At 43.2% G+C, this 22,435-nt stretch overlaps 1 protein-coding gene, 1 long non-coding RNA gene and 1 other non-coding gene across 4 annotated transcripts in view; 1 reads left to right on the plus strand and 2 right to left on the minus strand.

Annotated features, from left to right (window-relative positions):
- Positions 1 to 22,435, minus strand: part of LOC140741965 (uncharacterized) — a 70,937-nt gene that overhangs the window by 21,782 nt on the left and 26,720 nt on the right. The gene's annotated exons all lie outside the window — the stretch shown is intronic.
- LOC140742170 (U1 spliceosomal RNA) lies at positions 1,838 to 2,001 on the minus strand. Its single transcript, XR_012102244.1, has one exon. It is a non-coding gene; the product is annotated as a U1 spliceosomal RNA (small nuclear RNA).
- abhd14b (abhydrolase domain containing 14B) overlaps positions 9,938 to 22,435 on the plus strand; it is a 34,173-nt gene continuing 21,675 nt past the window's right edge. The window contains exon 1 of the mRNA XM_073072588.1: positions 9,938 to 10,038. The gene's annotated coding sequence lies outside the window, so the exon portion shown is untranslated. The remainder of the gene's footprint in view (positions 10,039 to 22,435) is intronic.

Below are 22,435 nucleotides of genomic sequence, written 5' to 3' on the forward strand. Positions count from 1 at the left end.
CCCCCTTCACTAGGGCTCTTGCGATTCTCACAAAGGAGGGGGCTGGGGTCATAACATCCCTAAATTATAGAAGTTACATTCAGTAGTATGACCATTTGCACAGAATAGAGGTTTTGTGTTTACAGAGCAAAAGGCAAGGGATTACAGTTTCCAGGTAAATGCTATGAGTTAAGCTGTTGTAAGCAATGTTATTTTATGTATAGGTCCAGGTGACTTATCTACCTTCAGACCTTTGTTTCCCAAACACCATCTCCCTAGTAATAGCAATTGTACTGACTTCTGCTTCCTTGACACTCTTGTGCTTCTGGTATACTACTAGCATTTCCATAGTGAAAAGTGATGCAAAATAGTATTCAGTTTGTCTGCCATTTCCTTGTTCCCCATTACTTTTTCTAGCATCATTTTCTGCAGAAACTTTTGGCATCCTGTTTAATATTAGCTGACTTGCCTTCATATTTTGTCTTTTCACCCTATATGGCTTTTTAGTTGTCTTCTGTTGGTTTAAAACTTTATTCCCAATCCTCTAACTTCCTGCTAATATTTGCTTTATTATATGCCCTCCTGTTTAGCTTTTATGTTAGCTCTGACTTCCCTTGTCTGCCACAGCTACATCATTCTGCCTTTAAAATACTTCGTCTTCTTTGGGATGTATCCTTTGCCTTCTGAATTGCCCCAGAAACTCCAGCCACTGCTGCTCTGCCATCATATCTGTTGGTGTCCCCTTCCAATCAACTTTGGCCAGTTTCTCCCTCATGCCTCTGTAATTCCCTTTACTCCACTGTAATACTGATGCATCTAACTTTAGCTTCTCCCTCTCAAATTGCATGATGAATTCTAACATTATTATCACTGTTTCCTGAGGGTTCCATTACCTTGAGTTCCCAAGTCATGTCTCGTTCATTACACAACACCCATGCCAGAATAGTTGTTCCCTGAGAAGGTTCAAACAGAAGTTGGTCCGAGTAATCTCAGAGGCATTCCACAAATTTTCTCTTGGGATCCATCATCAACTTGATTTTCCCAATCTATCCCCCACGACTAATTTAACATTCTTTATAACTTTTTCTATCTTCTGCTGTAATTTGTAGACCACATTCTGGCTACTGTTTGGAGGCCTGTAATGACTCCCATCAGGGTCATCTTTGCAGTTTCTTACCCACAAGGATTCTATGTCTTCAATCCTATGTCACCTCTTTCTTAAGATTTAATTTCATTTTTTACTAACAAAGCCACTCTTCCTCCTCTGCTGAGCTGTCTGTCCTTTTGATAGATTGTCTATCCTTGGATAATAGGCTCCCAACTACAATAGTCATTCAGCCATGACTGTGATACCCACAACGTCATACCTGCCAATCTCCAACTGCGCTACAAGATAATCTAACGTCAATAGGTTTCAATAGGTATGTTTAATGTCAGAGAAATGTATACAATATACATCCTGAAAGTCTTTCTCTTTGCAAACATCCATGAAAATGATAGTTGAATGTTAGAACCCCAAAGTCCCCCCCCCAGCTCCCCCCCCCCCACGCACAAGCAGCAGCAAGGCAATGACACCCCCCCACCAGCAGAAAAACATCAGCGCCCTCCACCGAGGGCACAGTACATTTTATAAACAATAGACAATAGGTGCAGAAGTAGACCATTCGGCCCTTCGAGCCTGCACCGCCATTTTGAGATCATGGCTGATCAATTACTATCAATACTCGGTTCCTGCCTCGTCCCCATATCCCTTGATTCCCCTATCCATAAGATACCTATCTAGCTCCTTCTTGAAAGCATCCAGAGAATTGGCCTCCACTACCTTCTGAGGCAATGCATTCCAGACCCCCACAACTCTCTGGGAAAATAGCGAACGCAGTCCCCCACTACCACAAATTTTGCAGTCGAGTATCCCGCATTTGGGGACATCGCAGGCGTCAGCACACCCGAAGTGCAATGGGATAGCCTCGTCCTGGGAAAACCACCTTCATGATCACGGTCTCTCCCCTGCCAGGTAAGTATACTGCGTGCATTCAAATATAACACTTCCAGTCTTGCATTTGTCACTATCAATTTTACCCGAACTGCCTGTTTTTCCTGACAGTCTCGCCTCTGCCTGTAAACCAACAACCCATCCTCAGCCATATCACTCCAGTTCACATCCCCCTGGCAAATTAGTTTAAACCCTCCTGAAGAGCTCCTGCAAACCTGCCCAGAAGGATATTGGTCACCCTCGGGTTCAGATGTAGCCAGTCCGTTTTGTACAGGTTGTACCTCCCCCAGAAGAGATCCTAATGATCCATAAATCTGAAACCCTGGCCCTGGCACCAGTCCCTCAGCCATACATCTTCCAAATCATCCTGTTCTTGCTCTCACTGGCACATTGCACAGACAGCAATCCAGAGGTTGTTACCCTGGAGGTCCTGCTTTTCAGCTTTCTACCTAGCCCTCGAAATTCTCTTTAGGACCTCCTCTTTTCCTTCCTAAGTCATTGGTATCAATATGTATCAAGATGTCCAGCTGCTCACCTTCCCCCTTTAGAATGTCGTAGACATGTGAGATGCCCCTGATCCTGGCACCTGGGATGCAACATACCATCTGAGTCTCTCTCGTGTCCACAGACTCCTATCTACTCCTCTAACTGTGAAAGCTGCTATCACTACTACATTCCTCTGCCCCCCTTCCGTTCTGAGCCTCAGTGCCAGAGACTTGGTTGCTGTGGCTCCCCCCAGTAGGCCAGTTCCCCTTTGGAGTTGTTACAAGTAATTCAGTGTTAATAGTGGACCCTATGCAATTAGAACAATTTTGGGTTGGACTGTGAATGGACCACTGAAAGGAGTCCATGGTCATGGAAGATACTGTGCGCAGCCAGAGCCTACAGTTAATAGGATCTGTTTTGAGCTTAGATGAGCTTTGGCGGTGGTAGTTCAAAGCAGAGTTCCCTGAATGCAAACAGGATGATCGACCTAGTTTGTCAAGAGATCACAAGTTCATGGAGCTGGTTACCTATTTCACAGAACTGGTGGATGGTCACTGCCAGATTTGTTTACCTTTGAGAAAGAAAGAGATGGCAAATAACAGGAGGATTTCAGAACAGTGTGCTCTCAATCTAAGAAAGAGACTTAAGAAGGATTGGTCATTTTGCACTGACTATATAGCTTCATAAAGGATGTCATTTCCAAAGGTTATGTTAATAGAATGCTAGCAGAGGATCTGGAATGCAGTGATGGGCAAGTCTAGTATATTCCACATCATTGTGTTTATCACCCCGGAAAAGGGAAACTTTCTGTTGTGTTTGGCCATGGAGTGACTTTTCAGGAAATGTCACTTAATGCTCAGCTTTCACAGGGACCAGATCTTACGAGCTCACTGATTCAATATCTGCCATTGATTACCACTGGTTCTTTTCTAAATCTGGTTATGACTCCAATCAATGTTTCATCAGGCTAAAATGTAGATCTGCTGAGGTTTCTTTGCTGGCTTGATAGTGACCTCAGCCAAGATATGGTGGACTTTAGAATGGTGATACATCTCTCTGGAGCAACTTCACCACTGAGCTGTGCCAACTTCACTCAGGAAATATGCAGAAGGCAGTGAAGAATAGTTCAACCACAAGACAGTGGATAAGGTTTTGCATTGTTTCTGTGTTGATGACTGCCTTGTGACAGTGTCCTCTGAGGAAGAAGTGGTGTCTCTCTATCATGACCTTGTATCCATTTATGCTAAAGGTGGCTTTTGACTCACAAAATGGATAAGCAACAGAGATAGTATGTGAGCTGTGATACTAGAAGAGCAAAGAGAGAAATAAATGAAGGGTTTAGAACAAGATGTACCTTCAGTGGAGAAAGTACTGGGTGTGCAATGGTGCATTCAGTCTGATACTTCGTTTAAGACCATGATTCAAGACAGACCACTCACCAGAAGGGGGATCCTCTCCACAATTAGTTCCATGTATGATCCTTCGGGAATCTTGAGTCTTTGTCATTGATTGGTCAAATTAATGCTATTAGGATGATAGTATTACCCAAATATTTATACTTATTCCAAGCATTACCAATTTTTATTCCTAAATCTTTTTTTGATATTGATTCCAAAATATCCTCGTATGTGTGGCAGAATAAAAATCCTAGATTAAGTAAAACATATTTACAGAAGCCTAAGAAGGAAGGTGGTTTGGCTTTGCCAAACCTGAGATTTTACTATTGGGCAGTTAATATTCGATATTTAATATTTTGGACACAAGAATTGATTACACTTTGTCCACAATGGGTAAATTTGGAATGTAAATCTGTACAAGATTTTTCATTGTTTTCTGTTTTAGGATCTTCACTTCCTTTTGCTTTATCTAAATTGAATAAACAAATAACTAATCCTATAGTTAAACATACATTGCGAATATGGTTTCAATTTCATAAATTCTTTGGCTTGAATAAGTTTATCTTATCAAGCGCTATCATATCTAACTTTTTTTTCAGCCCTCTTTTATGGATCAAGCCTTTGTATTATGGAAAACAAAGGTATAACATGTTTTCGTGATCTATTTTTAGATAACAGTTTTATGTCCTTTGAACAGCTATCCAATAAATATAATTTGCCTAAAACTCATTTTTTAGATACTTGCAAGTTAGAAATTTCTTGAATAATATGTTAGTCTTTTCTTAAATTATGTCCAATGGACATTACAGAATTTTTTTTTAGCTCTGAATCCTTGCCAGAAGGGTTTAGTAGCCATCATTTAAAATATGATCATGAAAATACAGCCAGGAGTATCAGAAAAAATTAAGAAGGAATGGGAAAAAGAACTTCATTGTCTGAGCAGTGGGAGAAAATTTTACAATTAGTCAATTCTTCTTCTATTTGTGCTAAACATGCCCTAATACAATTTAAGGTTGTACATAGAGCTCACATGTCCAAGGATAAACTTGCTTGATTTTATTCTTATGTTAATCCAACCTGTGACAGATGTCATTCTGAAGTCGCTTCATTGACCCACATGTTTTGGTCTTGCCCTTGCTTGCAAAATTATTGGAAAGATATTTTCGGTACTATTTCAACAGTTCTGAATATCAAATTGCAACCGCATTCTATTACTGCAATTTTCGGTTTAACAATGGTGGATAATAGTTGTTTATCCCCCTCAGCCCGGCGGATGATTGCATTTGTTACATTAATGGCTAGAAGATCTATCCTATTGAACTGGAAAGAAATTAATCCTCCAACTATATTTCAGTGGTTTTCTCAAACTATTTCTTGTTTGAGTTTAGAAAAAATTAGAAGTTTTGTCTTTGATCCTTCAGTTAAATTTGAAGAAACTTGCAGACCATTTATTCAACATTTTCATATGAGCTAAACTGACTTTTCCTAAACCTTACTTTTATTATCCTTAATTATTTGGATGGAAGTGCAGAGTTATTGATGCTACGGTGTATATTTGACATAATGCAATGGCCCATGTTGGTTAGGTTTTTTTTTCTTTGTTTCGGAGGGGTTTTTCTTATTTACTCCATTTTTCATAATTACTATGAGTTTGGGAGGTTATTATATATGGATTATCATCTATTTGTATTTATACCTTAACCTTTTAATTATGTACTCTCAAGCTCTCTGTATTCATGTTTCATTTATGTTTGCTTAAAATTAATAAAAAGATTTAAAAAAGGAATCTTGAGTCCAATGGTGTTATCTGCTAAGAAGATCCTCCAAGATCTATGTAAGAAAGAGCTTGGTTAGGATGACACTATATCAACATCAGTTGCTCATAAGTGGACAAGCTAGCTGGAAGACTTCAAGGTTGTTAGATGTTTGAAACCCCTGGATTTTGTGGAAGTTACTGCTGCTTTACAGATGCAGTGGAGATGACTATGGAGCAGTGGCACAACACACATTCTCTGGTGCACAGTGCTTTTATCATGGGATAATCTAGGGTAGCTCCATTGAAGTCAGTTTCCATCCCTCGTATGGCAAGCCTTATGGACACAATGTGGAGGAAGGAGTTGCACATGCAGCTTCAGGACTCAGTGTTTTGTACTGATAGTACTTCTGTGCTGAAGTATATCAAAAATGAAACTTCCAGATTCCAAACCTTTGTTGCAAACAGTATTTCAGGAATTCTTAAGGTCTGACAAGCATCTTAATGGAGGTATGTAAACACTTCAAGCAACCTGGCAGATATGGCCTCTAGAGGTTTGAAGGTCAAAGCATTCCTGAAGAATGAGACATGGGTGACAGGCCTCAGTATCTTCAGCCTGGAAGCAAAAAGCCTGTGAACACCAATTGCTCTGGAGAACTTCTGCCAGGTGATTCTGAAGCAAGAGGAGTGTTGCAATGAATGCATGCTGATTGAAGAGGAAGTGGATATGGTAACACATACAGTCCCTCTCCTCTTGTTGTGGACCTGTTTGAGGAAGACAATGGCCTGGATTATTAGATTTAAGAACCTGTTCTTGTTTCTAGTCAAAAGAGAGGAAGCAAGTGAACATCACTCTTGCTCAGTCTGAATTGGGTGAAGAACAAGGGTGTTCTTTGGAGAGAGATGAGAAGACCAAAGGTCAGATCACTCTCAGTGGAGGAGCTCAGAAATGCTGAAATGGAGACCATTGGGTTTTGCCAGATAAAGATTTCTAGATGAATTCTCATTTGCAAAGGGGAGAAAGTGTGAAAAGGAACAGCCATATTTTCAAACTCAATCCAGTGCTTGAAGGTGGTGTCTTGAGAGCTGGTGGACTGCTTGGTAGGGTAGTCATTCCTGAAGAGTCAAAACTTTGTTATACTGGGAAATGATTTCTTATTTCAGACCTCATCCTGAGGCATGTACATCAAGAGGTGGGACCTGGTGGCCATAACCACGTTATTGAGGTAGCACCAAAATACTGGATTCCCAGTACTAGCACAGCCAAAAGAAGAATCCTGTCTACGTGAATTTTTTGTTGACATTGCATGCAATTTCAGGATACCAGTGCATGTCAGATCTACCTCTGGACAGGGTCTTTCCAGAAGAACCTCTGTTTACACATGTAGGAGTGGACTACCTTGGACCTCTTGGGATGAAGAGCAAAAGGAGTACAGTGAAAAGGTATGGGGGTCGTGTTTACCTGTCTATTTATACGAGCTGTTTACAGTAATGACATGCTGAATCTCCGCAGACTCCTGAAGAAGTAGAGGCGCTGTCCTGTTTTCTTTGCAATTATTTGTATGATGGGTCCAGGACACCCAGGAATTTAAAGTTTCTGACCCTCTCCGCCTCTGATCCTCTGATTACTGGCTCATGGTCCTCTGGTTTCCCTCTCCTGAAGTAATGTTTAGCTTCTCCAATAGTACCTCAGCTGAAGTTTTGGGATCTAAAAAGTATGACTGGAGGTCCTTTTGAATACAATCACTTCCTAAACCAATGAGTACAGTACGTAAAAACATACTCTGCGCTAAAACTGGATCATATTTCAGACCAGGCTCCACTTCCTGTGAGGCAAACAGTATTGTTTGCTTCAGACCAAGACTACGTACCAAGAAATTTATGTGGCGTCTCTGTGCCGCATTGGACTTCTGCTTTCAGCTGCCTGTACGGTTCAGTCGCCCCATTCTCCAGATGATGTGAGGAAACGATCTGTCTAAGGGTAGGTAAGTTCAAGTCCGATTGATAACTGTGCAACTGGAGCCCAGGCATAATCACTGATCACTGCATCGCTTATCTCCTCAAGATAGCCTTTACTTAGCCTTCCTATCTGGCGAACAAGGCTAGAAAATGACAACTTGTCTTTCTGACCGGGCTCACCAACCTGATATTTTAAAGTCTTTGTGCCATGCTGGTGGGACAATTTCCCTCTGAACTAACCGCTGTAGATCACTAGAGTTCATCCTGTTAGGAGCTGACCTTTATATTGAATTGTGGGTTATTGTAATTTCCCTGTTTTCTTCCTTCGTTGCATCAACAACAGCAGTTGTAGCAACCACTAACTTAGCTCTAACCTGCAGAAGTTCAGACATGCCACTCTTCTCCAGATCACCCAGTTCCTCTCTTCCCAGATGGTGACTGGTTAGGGATATGAGAGACAAACGTGCTTTCTTAGCCATGTCCTCTCCTGGGAGTTGAAGGAAGCTACTGAGATCTTTGAGTAATTCACACATTTTCTCACTAATTTCTTCTTGAAGATTCCTAAGCACCTCCATGTTCTTTTCCCTTGGCAGTGGTGCAAGCTATTGTGGTGGCTGTAAGATTACCTGCTGCTGCTGCTGGGATTCTGCAGCCTCTAGCATTCACTGTGCTTAAGTGCGTGTACTGCTCCATCAGCCCTCAGCCTCAGCCACACCTTCACCTCAATCAACCCTCACTCTGCTGCTGTTCGAAGTGATTAAGAAAAGGCTGGGTGTGGCCTGGGTGAACTCAATCTGGCAAGGAGATGGTCTACCTGCACACCCATCCCAGCGGCATGTAATATTGAATCAGGTTCGCAGGTCTGGCGAGTGAGACAGTAAATGCACTGACTTTGAATAGCAATATTAATCATTTATTTACAAACATTTAAAATTGGACCAAACATTCATGTTCCCCAAGTTAGAGACACTACAAAGTTGAATATTCAACAAACATACATGAACATTCAATGAACATACTTAGAAGAGCATACCTTCCCAATTGTCATGTGGATCCTTGCCTTAAATAAAGGAAGAGAGAGCAAGCTCCTTCCATGTGCTATTTTATGTACCCAGATACTTGAAACTGGAACTAGGCAACTACTCAATGACAAAAGAACTGCAGTTTCTAAACTAACCAATCACAATGGAAGCAATGTTCGACAATCAGAATAGACATTCCCCCACAAGATATTCCACCCCTTGAAAGTTGCAAATGTGATGATCCAACCCTCAGACTTGTATAACTCTCAAAAACTCCCAATTAAGTTGCCCATAACATACAAGAGTACTGTAAACCCAATAGTCACCTCCCAATATACTACAGTAGTCCACCAGCCCCCCCTTTGTCCCAAAAGGCCACGAGTCGCACCCTGGAATGTAATAGCCAAAAAGCTGGTCCTCCCCACTTAATCTATGATCAACCAGTCAGTGATGTTACCCGACCCATCAGGAATGTAGTTGTAGTTCACCCACCAGTGAACCAGAGCTGCAGCATTCCACGTTACCAGGGTCTTGCGATCACAAGAAAAACGACTAAGACAATCACTCACTGTTAGACTGCACACTGCATTCGGGCACCGCCTCTGACCCTTTCTGTAGCAGGCAGCAATACCATCACACTCAGTCTAGCTCTGCCACTATTGATGCGGTAGACCTGCAGTTCTTAATGTCCAGCAGCATCTTCTGATCATAAAAAGACAATATCATCTTTAGTTGGCTCCATAGAGGCCGCTGTGTCTGAGTGTACTTCCCACTGTATGGGAACTTCTCAAAATCACGGGAAGTTTGGAGTAGAGAGAACTATCCAAAATCATGAAAAGTTTGGAATAGGAAGAGTTTGTTTCCTGTGACTTGTGAATCAGAAAATATGGCAATTGCCAAATAAATATATTATTCTTCCAACAACACACACAAAATGCTGGTGGAACACAGCAGGCCAGGCAGCATCTATAGGGAGAAGTGATGTCCACGTTTCGGGCCGAGACCCTTCGTCAGGACTAACCAAAAGGAAAGATAGTAAGAGATTTCCTTTCGGTTAGTCCTGACGAAGGGTCTCAGCCTGAAACGTCGACAGCACTTCTCCCTATAGATGCTGCCTGGCCTGCTGTGTTCCACCAGCATTTTGTGTGTGTTGTTGTTTGAATTTCCAGCATCTGCAGATTTCCTTGTGTTTGCTATTATTCTTCCTGAGGCTTCTGAGATCTGGATCACACAGGATGAAGCGGTGGCTAAAATCTCTAAACAGTAAGTAAATTGCGTGGGAAGAGCAAATTGTTTCATTTGCAGGGTTAACCTAGCAGTGGTGCTCGCGAGCAGTAGAGGGCGCTGACAATGACTTTCTTCATTCCCGGTCCCGGAACGAGCTGGCGATCCTCAAGAACGCAGTCTATGCCGAGTGGGCGACTTCAACGCTTCGCCAAAAGGACTTAGGTTGGTGCAACCTCTTCCTCGTTACTCTAATCTCTCGTCACTTCAGCATTCCAAATAGTTCCTTTCCTTTGTCTTTTCGCTTTAAACTTGCAATTTGTGGGGATTTCGCATGCGTGTCGGCCCTCGGAGTTTGAACGGACGCTGCTGCAACCGATTCGCCCTATGCCTCATTGAAGCCTCGGTTTCTGAGAATTGTACCACGCCGCCCCGGGTCTAGACTGGTTATAGATAGGTAAACGTAATCCAGCTAGTCCCACTCCTATGCGCTGTCCCTAAAGTTCTCCAAATTCCTTCAGGTACTTTTCGGAATTACATATCTAACCTGTGTATGTGTGAACTTCATGCACTATCTAACCTGTGTGTGTGTGTGTGTGTGTGAACTTCATGCACTATCTAACCTGTGTGTGTGTGTGTGTGTGTGAACTTCATGCACTATCTAACCTGTGTGTGTGTGTGTGTGTGAACTTCATGCACTATCTAACCTGTGTGTGTGTGAACTTCATGCACTATCTAACCTGTGTGTGTGTGTGAACTTCATGCACTATCTAACCTGTGTGTGTGTGTGTGTGTGAACTTTATGCACTATCTAACCTGTGTGTGTGTGAACTTTATGCACTATCTAACCTCTGTGTGTGTGTGTGTGAACTTTATGCACTAACCTGTGTGTGTCTGTGTGTGTGAACTTTATGCACTATCTAACCTGTGTGTGTGTGTGTGTGTGTGTGTGAACTTTATGCACTATCTAACCTGTGTGTGTGTGTGAACTTCATGCACTATCTAACCTGTGTGTGTGTGTGAGAACTTCATGCACTATCTAACCTGTGTGTGTGTGTGTGAACTTTATGCACTAACCTGTGTGTGTCTGTGTGTGTGAACTTTATGCACTATCTAACCTGTGTGTGTGTGTGTGAACTTTATGCACTATCTAACCTGTGTGTGTGTGTGTGTGAACTTCATGCACTATCTAACCTCTGTGTGTGTGTGAACTTTATGCACTAACCTGTGTGTGTCTGTGTGTGTGAACTTTATGCACTATCTAACCTGTGTGTGTGTGTGTGAACTTTATGCACTATCTAACCTGTGTGTGTGTGTGAACTTCATGCACTATCTAACCTCTGTGTGTGTGTGAACTTCATGCACTATCTAACCTCTGTGTGTGTGTGAACTTTATGCACTAACCTGTGTGTGTCTGTGTGTGTGAACTTTATGCACTACCTAGCCTGTGTGTATGTGTAACTTTATGCACTTTCTAACTTGTGTGTGTAACTTTATGCAATAGCTAACCTGTGTGTGTGTATTAACATTTGCATAGGAGCACATTCAGCCCATCAGGTCTGCTCCACCATTCCATCATGGCTGATCCTGGATCCCACTCAACCCCATACACCTGTCTTCTCGCCGTATCCTTTGACGCCCTGACTGATCTGGAAACAATCAACTTTCGCCTTAAATATACTCACAGACTTGGCTTCCACCGCAGTCAAAGGCAGCGCAATCCACAGATTTGCAAACACGAGGAAATCTGCAGATGCTGGAAATTCAAGCAAAACACACAAAATGCTGGTGGAACACAGCAGGCCAGGCAGCATCTATAAGAAGAAGTACAGTCAATGTTTCGGGCAGAGACCCTTTGTCAGGACTCCTGATGAAGGGTCTCAGCCCGAAACATCGACTGTACTTTTTCTTATAGATGCTGCCTGGCCTGCTGTGTTCCACCAGCATTTTGTGTGTTGTATTCCACAGATTCACCACTTCTGGCTAAAAAAGTTACTCCTTACCTCTGTACTAAAGGGTCACTCCTCAATTTTGAGTCTGTGCTCTCTAGTTGTGGATACCCTGACCAGAGGAAACATCCTCTCCACATCCACCCTATTTTGTCCTTTCAACATTCAGTAGGTTTCAATGAGATCCCCATGCATTCTTTTAAATTCCAGTGAGTACAGGCTCAAAGCTGCCGAACACACTTAATATCCTAACCCCTTTATTCCCAGATTCATCCTTGTGAATCTCCTCTGGACTCTCTTCAATGACAACACATCCTTTTTGAGATATGGGGCCCAAAACTATTGACAATACTTCAAGTGTGGCCTAACTAGTGTCTTAAAAAGGCTCAGAATTATCTCCTTGCTTTTATATTCTATTCCCCTTAAAATAATTAACAACATTGTATTTGCCTTCTTTACCACAGAGTCAACCTGTAAATTAACCTTCTAGGAGTCTTGCACGAGGACTCCTAAGTTCCTCTGCACCTCTGATGTTTGAACCTTCTCCCCATCTAGATAATAGTCTGCACTGTTGTTTTTATTACCAAAATGCATTATCATACATTTCCCAACACTGTATTCCATCTGCCACTGATTTGCCCATTCTTTCAATTTGTCTAAGTCCTATCGTAGTCACATTGTTTCCTTAGCACTACCTCTCTGTCTATCTTCGTTTCACCTGCAAACTTTGCTACAAAGTCATCAATTCCATTATCTAAATCATTGACAAACAATGTGAAAAGCAACGTTCCCAATACTGACCTCTGAGAAACAACACTAGTCACCAGTGGCCAACCAGAAAAGGCCCCTTTTATTCCCACTCGCTGCCTCCTGTCTGTCAACCAATCAGCTATCCATGCCAGTACCTTTCCTGTAAGCAGCCTCATGTGTGGGACCTTATCAAACACTTTATGAAAATCCAAGTAAGTGACATCCACTGCTTCTTCTTTATCCACCCTGCTTGTTACTTCCTCAAAGAACTCTAATAGATTTGTCCGGCAAGATTTCCCTTGACAGAAACCATGCGGACTTTGACCGATTTTATCATTAGTCTCCAAGTACCCTGAAACCTCGTCCTTAATAATAGTCCAACCACTGAGCTTAGGCTAATTGTCCAATAATTTTCTTTTTTTTTGCCTTCTGAAAGAGTGGAATGATATTTGTAATCTTCCAGTCCTCCAGGACCATGCCAGAATCAAGGTATTCTAGAAAGATCATGACCAATGCATCCGTTATCTCTTCAGCAACCTCTCTCAGGACTCTGGGATGTAGTCCATCTGGTCCAGGTGACTTATCCACTTTGTAAGAGCAATGGCATTTACTCCTGATCCCTGACACTCACAGACCTCTGACATACTACTAGTGTCTTCCATAGTAAAGACAGATGCAAAGTTCATCTGCCATTTCTTTGTTCCCCATTACTACCTCACCGGCATCATTTTCCAGTGGTCCAATATCAACTCTCACTCTTTATATAACTAGAAAAACTTTTGGTATCTTGCTTTATATTATTGGCTCATCTGCCCTCGTATTTTAAAAGCTTCCCAATCATCCAGCTTCCCACTCACTCTTGCTTCAGGGGTCTTCAGGACTTCAAGGGTCCTTCCCCTGGCTTTTATACATTCCTTAATTTCCTTTGTCAGCCATGGTTGCCTACCTCTGCCATTTGAGATCTTCTTCCTCTGTGGGACATATCTATCCTGCATCTTGTGATGAGGTAAATCCTGGTGGCAAGGGTGAACCCAGGACAACTGGTCCCACATCTTGGCTGCAGGAGGCTGCTGGGTCCTTGGTCTGTTAAGGTCCGTCTATTGCGTGCCGCCAGCGCATTGCTTTTCTGTCAGGGTGTGTTCCCTCAGCCTTGTCTCAACAGACTTACCACAAGGCAGTGGGGCTATTTACCCACAGCTGGGACAGTGGTTGATGGCTGCCAGGGCATATCCACACAGTCTCTGGGGCCCACTGCTGCTCCGAGATCCCCTGTAGTTTAGCCTGTGTCCGTAAGATACCCAGTTTCTGCGTGTGGCCCCGAGGAGGCACTGCAGGAGTCTTGGTGGTGGAGAGGCTCTGGACTGGCAGGAGGAGGCTTACACACTCGGCTCCTCTTTATACCCTCTGTTGAGAAGGCTAGTCAGTGGCAATAGCTGTAAGCAGAGAGTAGCAAGCAGAGAGCGCCATACGTCATGCAACATGCACTAGCTACAGGCACTACGACACTACTGCACTCAACACTTCACACACACCCTGTGAGCAAATACTCCACCTACACACAAGGCCATCTGCGGCAATAGTAGGGGCATATCACTCCTTTCTGTTGCTGGAAAGGTCCTGGCTAAGGTGATGCTTCAGAGGCTCATCAGCAACATCACCGAGTCAATGCTGCCTGAATCACAGTGTGGATTTAGGAAGAACAGGAGCTCGATCAACATGATCTTCACAGCCCAGCAGCTTCAGGAAGAATGCCGGGAACAACAACAAGACCCGTTTATGGCCTTTGTCGACCTCTCCAAAGCATTCGACACCGGGCAAAGAGAGCTCTTATGGGATGTCCTCCTCAAGTTTGGCTGTCCCAATAAATTTGTTAACATCCTCCGCCAGTTCCACGATGGGATGACTGCTCAGGTGACCATGGGAGGACAAGAGTCCGAGCCCTTCCTTGTATACACAGGGGTGAGGCAGGGGTGTGTGCTAGCCCCAGTGCTCTTTAACATCTTCCTCTTGTGTGTTACCAAGCTTCTCCACAACGAGATTGAGGACAGCAGCGGTGTGGCAGTGGACGTCAAATTAGATGGCAACCTCTTTGACATCAGGAAGCTCCACGCAACCACCAAACTCCACAGAGAACGGGTCCTGGAGCTGCAGTATGCAGACGACTGTGCTCTTGTGGCCCATACTCCGGAGGATCTTCAGACTGTGGCAGTGCTGTGGCAGTCTGAAGATGCAGGATGGGGCTGACCGTCAATACCACCAAGACAGAAGTGGTTTGCCAATGGGGTACCAGTGTCCCACCCACCCTACCAGCCTTCACTTGGTGATGAAAAGCTGTCAGCAGTGCCATCTGTCAAATATCTGGGGAGCATTCTCTCTGAGGATAGCGGCATTGACAACAACATCCAGAGCCGCATTAAACAGGCATCAGCTGCCTTTGGGAGACTTCGGCGTAGAGTCTTTCAGAACAGGAGCCTTCGTCCCTCCACAAAGGTCACCGTATACCAAGTGGTCTGTGTCACCACCCTTCTTTATGGCTGTGAAGCTCGGGTAACCTACGGCCGTCACATCAAGTCCTTGGAGCGCTTCCACATAAGCTGCCTTCAGCGCATCCTGGGAATTACCTGGCGTGAGCGGGTGCCTCACAGTGAGATACTTGTAAAGACCAACTGCAGAAGGATTGAGGCCATGATCACCCAGCGTCAGTTACAGTGGCTGGGGCACATGATAAGGATGCCCCCATGTCGGCTACCCACAGAGTGTTATACGGCCAGCTACATCATGGTTGACGCTCAGCTGGAGGGCCGAAGAAGTGATATAAGGATCAGATGAAGAATGCTTTAAGGAAGTACAAGATCAGACCCGAGGACCTGGAGGACGTTGCTGGCTGACCGTAACACTTGGCAACAGCTGAGTAGGGACGGGGTTCGTATTCTGGAGATGGAAAGAACAACCAGAAGAGAGCCAGGAGAAATGCAGCCATGATTGCCATCACTACCACCACTACCACATATACATGTCCCACCTACAACAGAGCTTGTGGGTACAGGATAGGACTGTATAGTCATCAAAGATCTCACCGTTAAAGGAGTGGATGTCGTCATCGGATTCTGATGGACAACCGAAGAAGGAAGCATCTTGTGAACTATTCCCAGAAACTTCAGTCATCTCTGTTCTGCCGTCATTCCTGCCAGTATCCTCCCCCAATCCACTTGGGCAAACTCCTCTCTCATGCCTCTGTATTTCCCTTTATTCCATTGTGATACTGATACACGTTAGTTATGCTTCTCCCTCTCAAACTGCAGTATGAATTCAATCATTATGATCACTGTCTCCTCTGGGTTCCTTTATGTTCCTTATGGAAGTGCTTGATGTGGCAACGTAGAGGAAACTTTATTGGCATGGCACTCTGGGGAGTGCTTTAATCAGTATTCTCTGACCCTATGTCACCTCTTTCTAAACATATAATTCCATCTCTTACCAACAGAGCCACACCACTGCCTATGCCTTCCTGCCTGTCAGACAGACAGACATACTTTATTGATCCCGAGGGAAATTGTGTTTCGTTACCAAGAATAGTGTAGAAATATAGCAATATAAAATCATAAATAATTAAATAATAATAAGTTAATCGTGCCAAGTGGAAATAAGTCCAGGACCAGCCTACTGGCTCAGGGTGTCTGACACTCTGAGGGAGGAGTTGTAAAGTTTGATGGCCACAGGCAGGAATGACTTCCTATGACGCTCAGTGTTGCATCTCGGTGGAATGAGTCTCTGGCTGAATGTACTCCTGTGCCTAACCAATACATTATGGAGTGGATGGGAGTCATTGTCCAAGATGGCATGCAACTTGGACAGCATCCTCTTTTCAGACACCACCGTCAGAGAGTCCAATTCCACCCCCACATCATCACTGGCCTTACGAATGAGTTTGTTGATTCTGTTGGTGTCTGCTACCCTCAGCCTGCTGCCCCAGCACACAACAGCAAACATGATAGCACTGGCCACCACAGACTCGTAGAACATCCTCAGCATTGTCCGGCAGATGTTAAAGGACCTCAGTCTCCTCAGGAAGTAGAGACAGCTCTGACCCTTCTTGTAGACAGCCTCAGTGTTCTTTGACCAGTCCAGTTTATTTTCAATTCGTATCCCCAGGTATTTGTAATCCTCCACCATGTCCACACTTTCGATACAAAGTATATTCTTTGATATTAAGCTCCCAACTATGGCCTTTTTTCAACCATGACATCAACATCATACTGACCAGTCTCTAAATGCACCACGAGTTCATCCACCTTGTTCTGATTACTTATGGGCATTTAAATACAGCATCTTCAGGCCTACATTCTTCACCCTTTGAATTTTGCCTCTGTGGTACAATTTAACACTGTGCTCTGTCTACATTTGTACCCAATCATTGACTTCTTCCTTACATTCATGTTACACCCATCATCTATTTGTAAACCTGCTGGCTCATCCTCAGCTCTATCATCCTGGTTCCAATCCCCTGCCTTATTCTGCATCTAATCTATGTAAATATTTGAATTATTTAACTGGGTATATTGAAGGAGCTTTAGTAACTCTTACAAACAGGGCAGTATGGTAGCGTAGTGGTTAGCACAATGCTTTACGGTACAGGTGACCTGGGTTTCATTCCCGCTGCTCCCTGTTTGTACGTTCTCCCAGTGACCACATGGGTTTTCTCCCATAGTCTAAAGTGTACTGGTTAGTATGCTAATTGGTGATTGTAAACTGTCCTGTGACTAGGCTAGGACTAAATCAGGGGTTTGCTGGCTCAAAGGGCCAGAAGGGCTTTCTCCGCACTGTATCTCAATAAATAAATCCCAGGCGGATTTTAAATGGGAATGTAAATATGGATTAAATCTCTACTCAGCTTTGCTGCTTCAGGCTATGTTTGATCTTCTCTTTGATCCTGGTGCTTTTGCTATTCAAAGGCTCTTGGGAAGTCACGAATGGGGCATAAATCTTGTTGATAATTTTATTAAGTGTGTTACAAGAGTGGAAAATGAACAAGAACGAGGAGTGAGAAAACAAAGAAATGAAATAGGAGAAACAGCCGTTGCTATGTCATAATCAGACTAGAGATAACAAAATTTACAGTGATTACCATTAACCTGTTAAATACCCAGATTCAAGCGATGTGATACATGCCACAGAAAACTAAGAAGTTTCTAGAAAAGCAACTGTACAATAATTACTAGAAAATGCACTGAATAATTACATGTATAAAGGTGATTATATAAAAATACAAGCAAGTATTGAGAAGATAAAGTTGCTTAACTTCTACAGAAGCACAATTGAAACCACCCTGACCAACAGCGCCACAGTGTGGTATGCCAGCTGCACAGCCGCTGAGCAACAAGACCTGTATCGCGTGATAAAGGCGGCCGGCGAATTGTCAGGATTGAGCTCCCAGGACTGGACACCATCTATTCCAGCAGACTCAGGAGGAAAGCAATCAGCATAACCTGAGACACCACACGCCCCGGCCAGAACAAATAGACTGAGGAACAGGGGACACATAGCGCAGCATCCATCCATCTTAAGTTTGGCTGGGCAGGGGGTTATCACCCCCTATATTAAGCTGCTAGGCAAAGCAAGAATTACAGTTGCAAACAAGCTATTGCCCTTCTTAAAGCAATGGCTACATTTGAAACACAAGAAGCTCTGCAGATGCTGGAAATTCAGAACAATGCACACAAAATGCTGCAGGAACTCAGCAGGTCAGCAGTGTCATGGAGGGGAACCAAGAGTTGAGGTCTTCATCAGGACTGGAAAGGAAAGAAGCCAGAATAGGATGTGGTGGGAGAGGAAAGGAGTATTCACTGGCATGTGATAGGTGAAACCAGGTGAGGGGGAGGGTAGGTGGCTGGGGATGAAGTGAGAAGCCAGGAGGTGATGGATGGAGAATAGAGAGATAGATACTTTATTGATCCCAAAGGAAATTACAGTGTCATAGAAATCACAGTAGCATTATAAGTGCACAGATATAAATATTAGAAGAGAACATAGAACATAGAAGTCGACAGCACATTACAGGCCCTTTGGCCCACAATGTTGTGCTGACTGTGTAACCTACTCTACAAACTGCCTAGAATTGCCCTACTGCATGGCCCTCTATTTTTCTAAGCTCCATGTACCTATCTAAGAGTCTCTTAGAAGACCTTATTGTATCCACCACCAGTGCATTCCACACACTCGCAACTCTGTGTTAAACTTACCCCTGATCTGCCTTCTGTACGTACTTGCAAGTACCTTTAAACTATGCCCCCTCATGTTAGCCATTTCAGCCCTGAGAAAAAGCCTCTGGTTATCTACACGATCAATGCCTCTCACCATCTTATACACCTCTGTTAGGTCACCTCTCATCCTTCGTCACTCCAAGGAGAAAAGGCCAAGTTAGTTGAAAGAATAAAAAATAAGTTACTACAAATGGTCTAACAGGAGGGGGTCATCACTTCCCTGGCTATAGGTTGACACATTATAGAGCCTAATGTCTCTCTGGAGCAGCACAGTTGTCTTAGCCTATTACTGAAAATGCTGCTCTGTTCAGCCAAGGTGGCATGCAGAGGGTGAGAAGCATTGTTCAGATTTGCCAGGATTTTCTGTAGGGTCCTTTGTTCTACCACAGCCTCCAGTGTGTCCAGCTTGTCTCCTATAACAGAGCCAGTCTTTCTAATCAGTCTGTCATCCAGGTGCACCTCAGGTACTTGTAGGTCTTCACCAAATCCATGTCCTCACCATCAATAGTAACGGAGCAATGCAGGGTTAGTCTTCCTGAAGCCCATCACCATCTCCTTTGTCTTACTGATGTTGAGCTGCTGATGACTCAGCTTGTATCATTTGATAAAGTCCTTCACCAGGGCCCTGAATTCCTGTCCTCCCTTTATACACCCAACTATTGCTGAGTCATGAGAATTTCTGCAGATGATATGACCTCAGTGTTGTATCTAAAGTCCGAGGTACACAGAGTAAAACAGGAGGGGTGCCACTGTAGTTCCCTCGTGGGGCCCTGGTGCTGCTTATAGCCATATCTGTCACACAGCTCTGAAGCTGCACATACTGTGGTCTGCCAGTCGGGTAGTCTCCTACCCAGGATACAATGGAAGTGCCAACCTGAATTTAATGGAGCTTTCCCCCAACAATGAAGAAGAAATCTGATAGGAGAGGAGAGGGGGTTATATTTTCAAAAAATTGAAAAGTGTTTCATTGGTTGTGAAGTGTTTTGAGGTGATCTTTTACTGTTTCACTCTTAAGTTTCTAATCTTATAACCGCTATGGAGATGGGAGGAGTACCAGATAGCTAGCAGTCAAAGTTCACTTTACACTTCACCATTAGACGAGTGCAACCCAGGTTAAATACTGATTAAAGCACTCCTCAGAGTGCCATGCCAGTAAAGTTTCCTCTACGTTGCCACATCAAGCACTTCTGGCAATGGATGGCTGTAGTTAAAACAAAAATAGATGGACCTGCACTTACATGATGCCCTTCATGCAACATTCAGATCTTTTGCGTCAAATTAACTCAGTGAGGATTGTGCTGGCTATCGTGACTTGCAGAGTCGTGTCAAAATAGCATGCCCATGACTCTGCAAGTCATGATAGCCTTTCTCACTGTTCACAACATCCCCAATCTTGGTGTCATCAACAAATTTGCTGATCTGGTTAATCGCATTATCATCCAGATTATTGATAGACCTGTAGATGACAAACAAAAATGTAATGACACAGTTGTAATGGGGGACTTCAATATGCAAGGGGAAAATCAGGTTGCTGTTGGATCACAAGAGAGGAAATTTGATGAATGCCTATGAAATGACTTTTTGGAACATCTCGTGCTTGAGCCTACTTGGGAAAAGTCTATCCTAGATTGGGTGTTGTGTAATAACCCAAATCTTATAAGGGAGCTTAACGTAAAGGAACCCTTATGAGAAAGTGATCATAATATGATTGAATTCTTATTGCAATTTGAGAGGGAGAAGCATAACTCACATTTATCATTATCGCAGTGGAACAAAAAGAATTACAGGGGCATAGGTGAAGAGCTTGCCCAGGTGGATTGGAGCAGGATACTGGCAGGAATGACAGCAGAGCAGAGATGGCTGAAGTTTCTGGGAATAGTTCACAAGATGCAGGATAGGTATGTCCCACAGAGGAAGAAGTTCTCAAATGGCAGGGGTAGGTAACCATGGCTGATAAAGGAAGTTAAGGACTGTATAAAAGCCAAGGAAAGGGCATATAAGATAGCAAAAGTGAGTGGGAAGTTGGATGATTGGGAAACTTTTAAAATCCAACAAAAGGCAATTAAAAAAGCTATAAGGAGGGAAAAGAAATATGAGGGCAGACTAGCCAATAATATAAAGCAGGATACCAAATTTTTTTTTCAGTTATATAAAGAATAAAAGGGAGGTGAGAGTTGATATTGGTCCACTGGAAAAAGATAATGATGAGGTAGTAATGGGGGACAAAGAAATGGCAGATGAACTTAATGGATACTTTGCATTTGTCTCATTGTGGAAGACACTAGCAGTTTGCCAGAGGCCCATGAGTGTCAGCAGGAGTGAGTGCCATTCCTATTACAAAAGGAAAAAGTGCTCTTCAGGTGGGTAAGTCACCTAGGCCAGATGGACTACTTCCCAGAGTCCTGAGAGAGGTTGCTGAAGAGATCATGGATGCATTGGTCAAGATCTTTAAAGAATCGCTCGATTCTGGTATGGTCTCAGAGGACTGGAAGATTGCAAATGTCACTCCACTTTTCAAGAAGGGAGGAAGGGGGGACATCACGTGATGACGTAGGATCGAGACGCAGGGACCCAGCTCTCCCGTAAAAAGTTGATAAATTAATGTTTAAATGAAGAAAAGTTAGTCAATACTTTCTAAAAGTTACTTATAAACGACTCCAGACTGTGTCAAGCTATGCCTCAAGGAAGGAAGATGAAGAAAACTAATACCGGGAAGACTACGCAAGTTGGAACAAGAACAAGGCCCACGTCTACCGAGGAACCGCGGTCTCAGGTACATTATATCACCGGCGATACGGAACAGGAGACTGTGGCGACACTGGCCACTTCCAAAGGAAAAAACCATCGTGAACTGCGCAAACGCGAAGGATGGAGCATGCGCAAACGGGAGCAACAAGAACTACAAAGCCCAGCTACCACTGCAACTGAAAGTGATAATGAATCAGAGGGAGAGTCAAATCTCTCGGAAGGATCAGATGAAGAAAGAGGTAAAAGTCCTTCTAGAAATATAGAAAAGACTTTGAGGCAAATAATGCGTAAATTAGACACATTAAAAGTAATTAAAAATAATCAAAAAATACTCAAAAAAAAAGACCAATATGGAGATTATGCTTGATAAAATGACAAAGAGACAGGAAAAAATGGAAAAAAGAATTACGGACTTGGAAACTACAACGGAAGACATGGTTGAAAGAATGGACAAAATGGAAAAGGAAAATACTGCTTGGACATCAGAAAGAAAACAATTTATGGAAAAAATTGATAAGCTTGAAAATCTCAGTAGACGAAATAATATTAAAATTGTTGGACTTAAAGAAGATATAGAAGGAGAAGATCCAATAAATTTTTTTCAAAAATGGATTCCTGAAAAATTGGAAATGGAAAGAGTAACTCCAATTGAGATTGAAAGGGTGCATAGATCTTTAAGGTCAAGACTTCGAGCTGATAAAACCCACGATCAATTTTGATAAAATGCTTACGATACCAAGACAAAGAAAAGATCCTGAAGGCCGCTGCCCAAAGTGCCAAAAATAGAAACGGGCCACTGATGATAGCAGGGAAACCAATTCTTTTTTATCCTGATATAAGTTACAACCTGTTGAAGAGAAAGAAGGAATTTAACCCAGCGAAAAAAGCCTTATGGGAAAAGGGTTATAAATTTAC

The sequence above is a fragment of the Hemitrygon akajei genome, chromosome 19 (assembly GCF_048418815.1).
Source record: "Hemitrygon akajei chromosome 19, sHemAka1.3, whole genome shotgun sequence".
Classification (NCBI taxonomy): Eukaryota; Metazoa; Chordata; class Chondrichthyes; order Myliobatiformes; family Dasyatidae; genus Hemitrygon; species Hemitrygon akajei.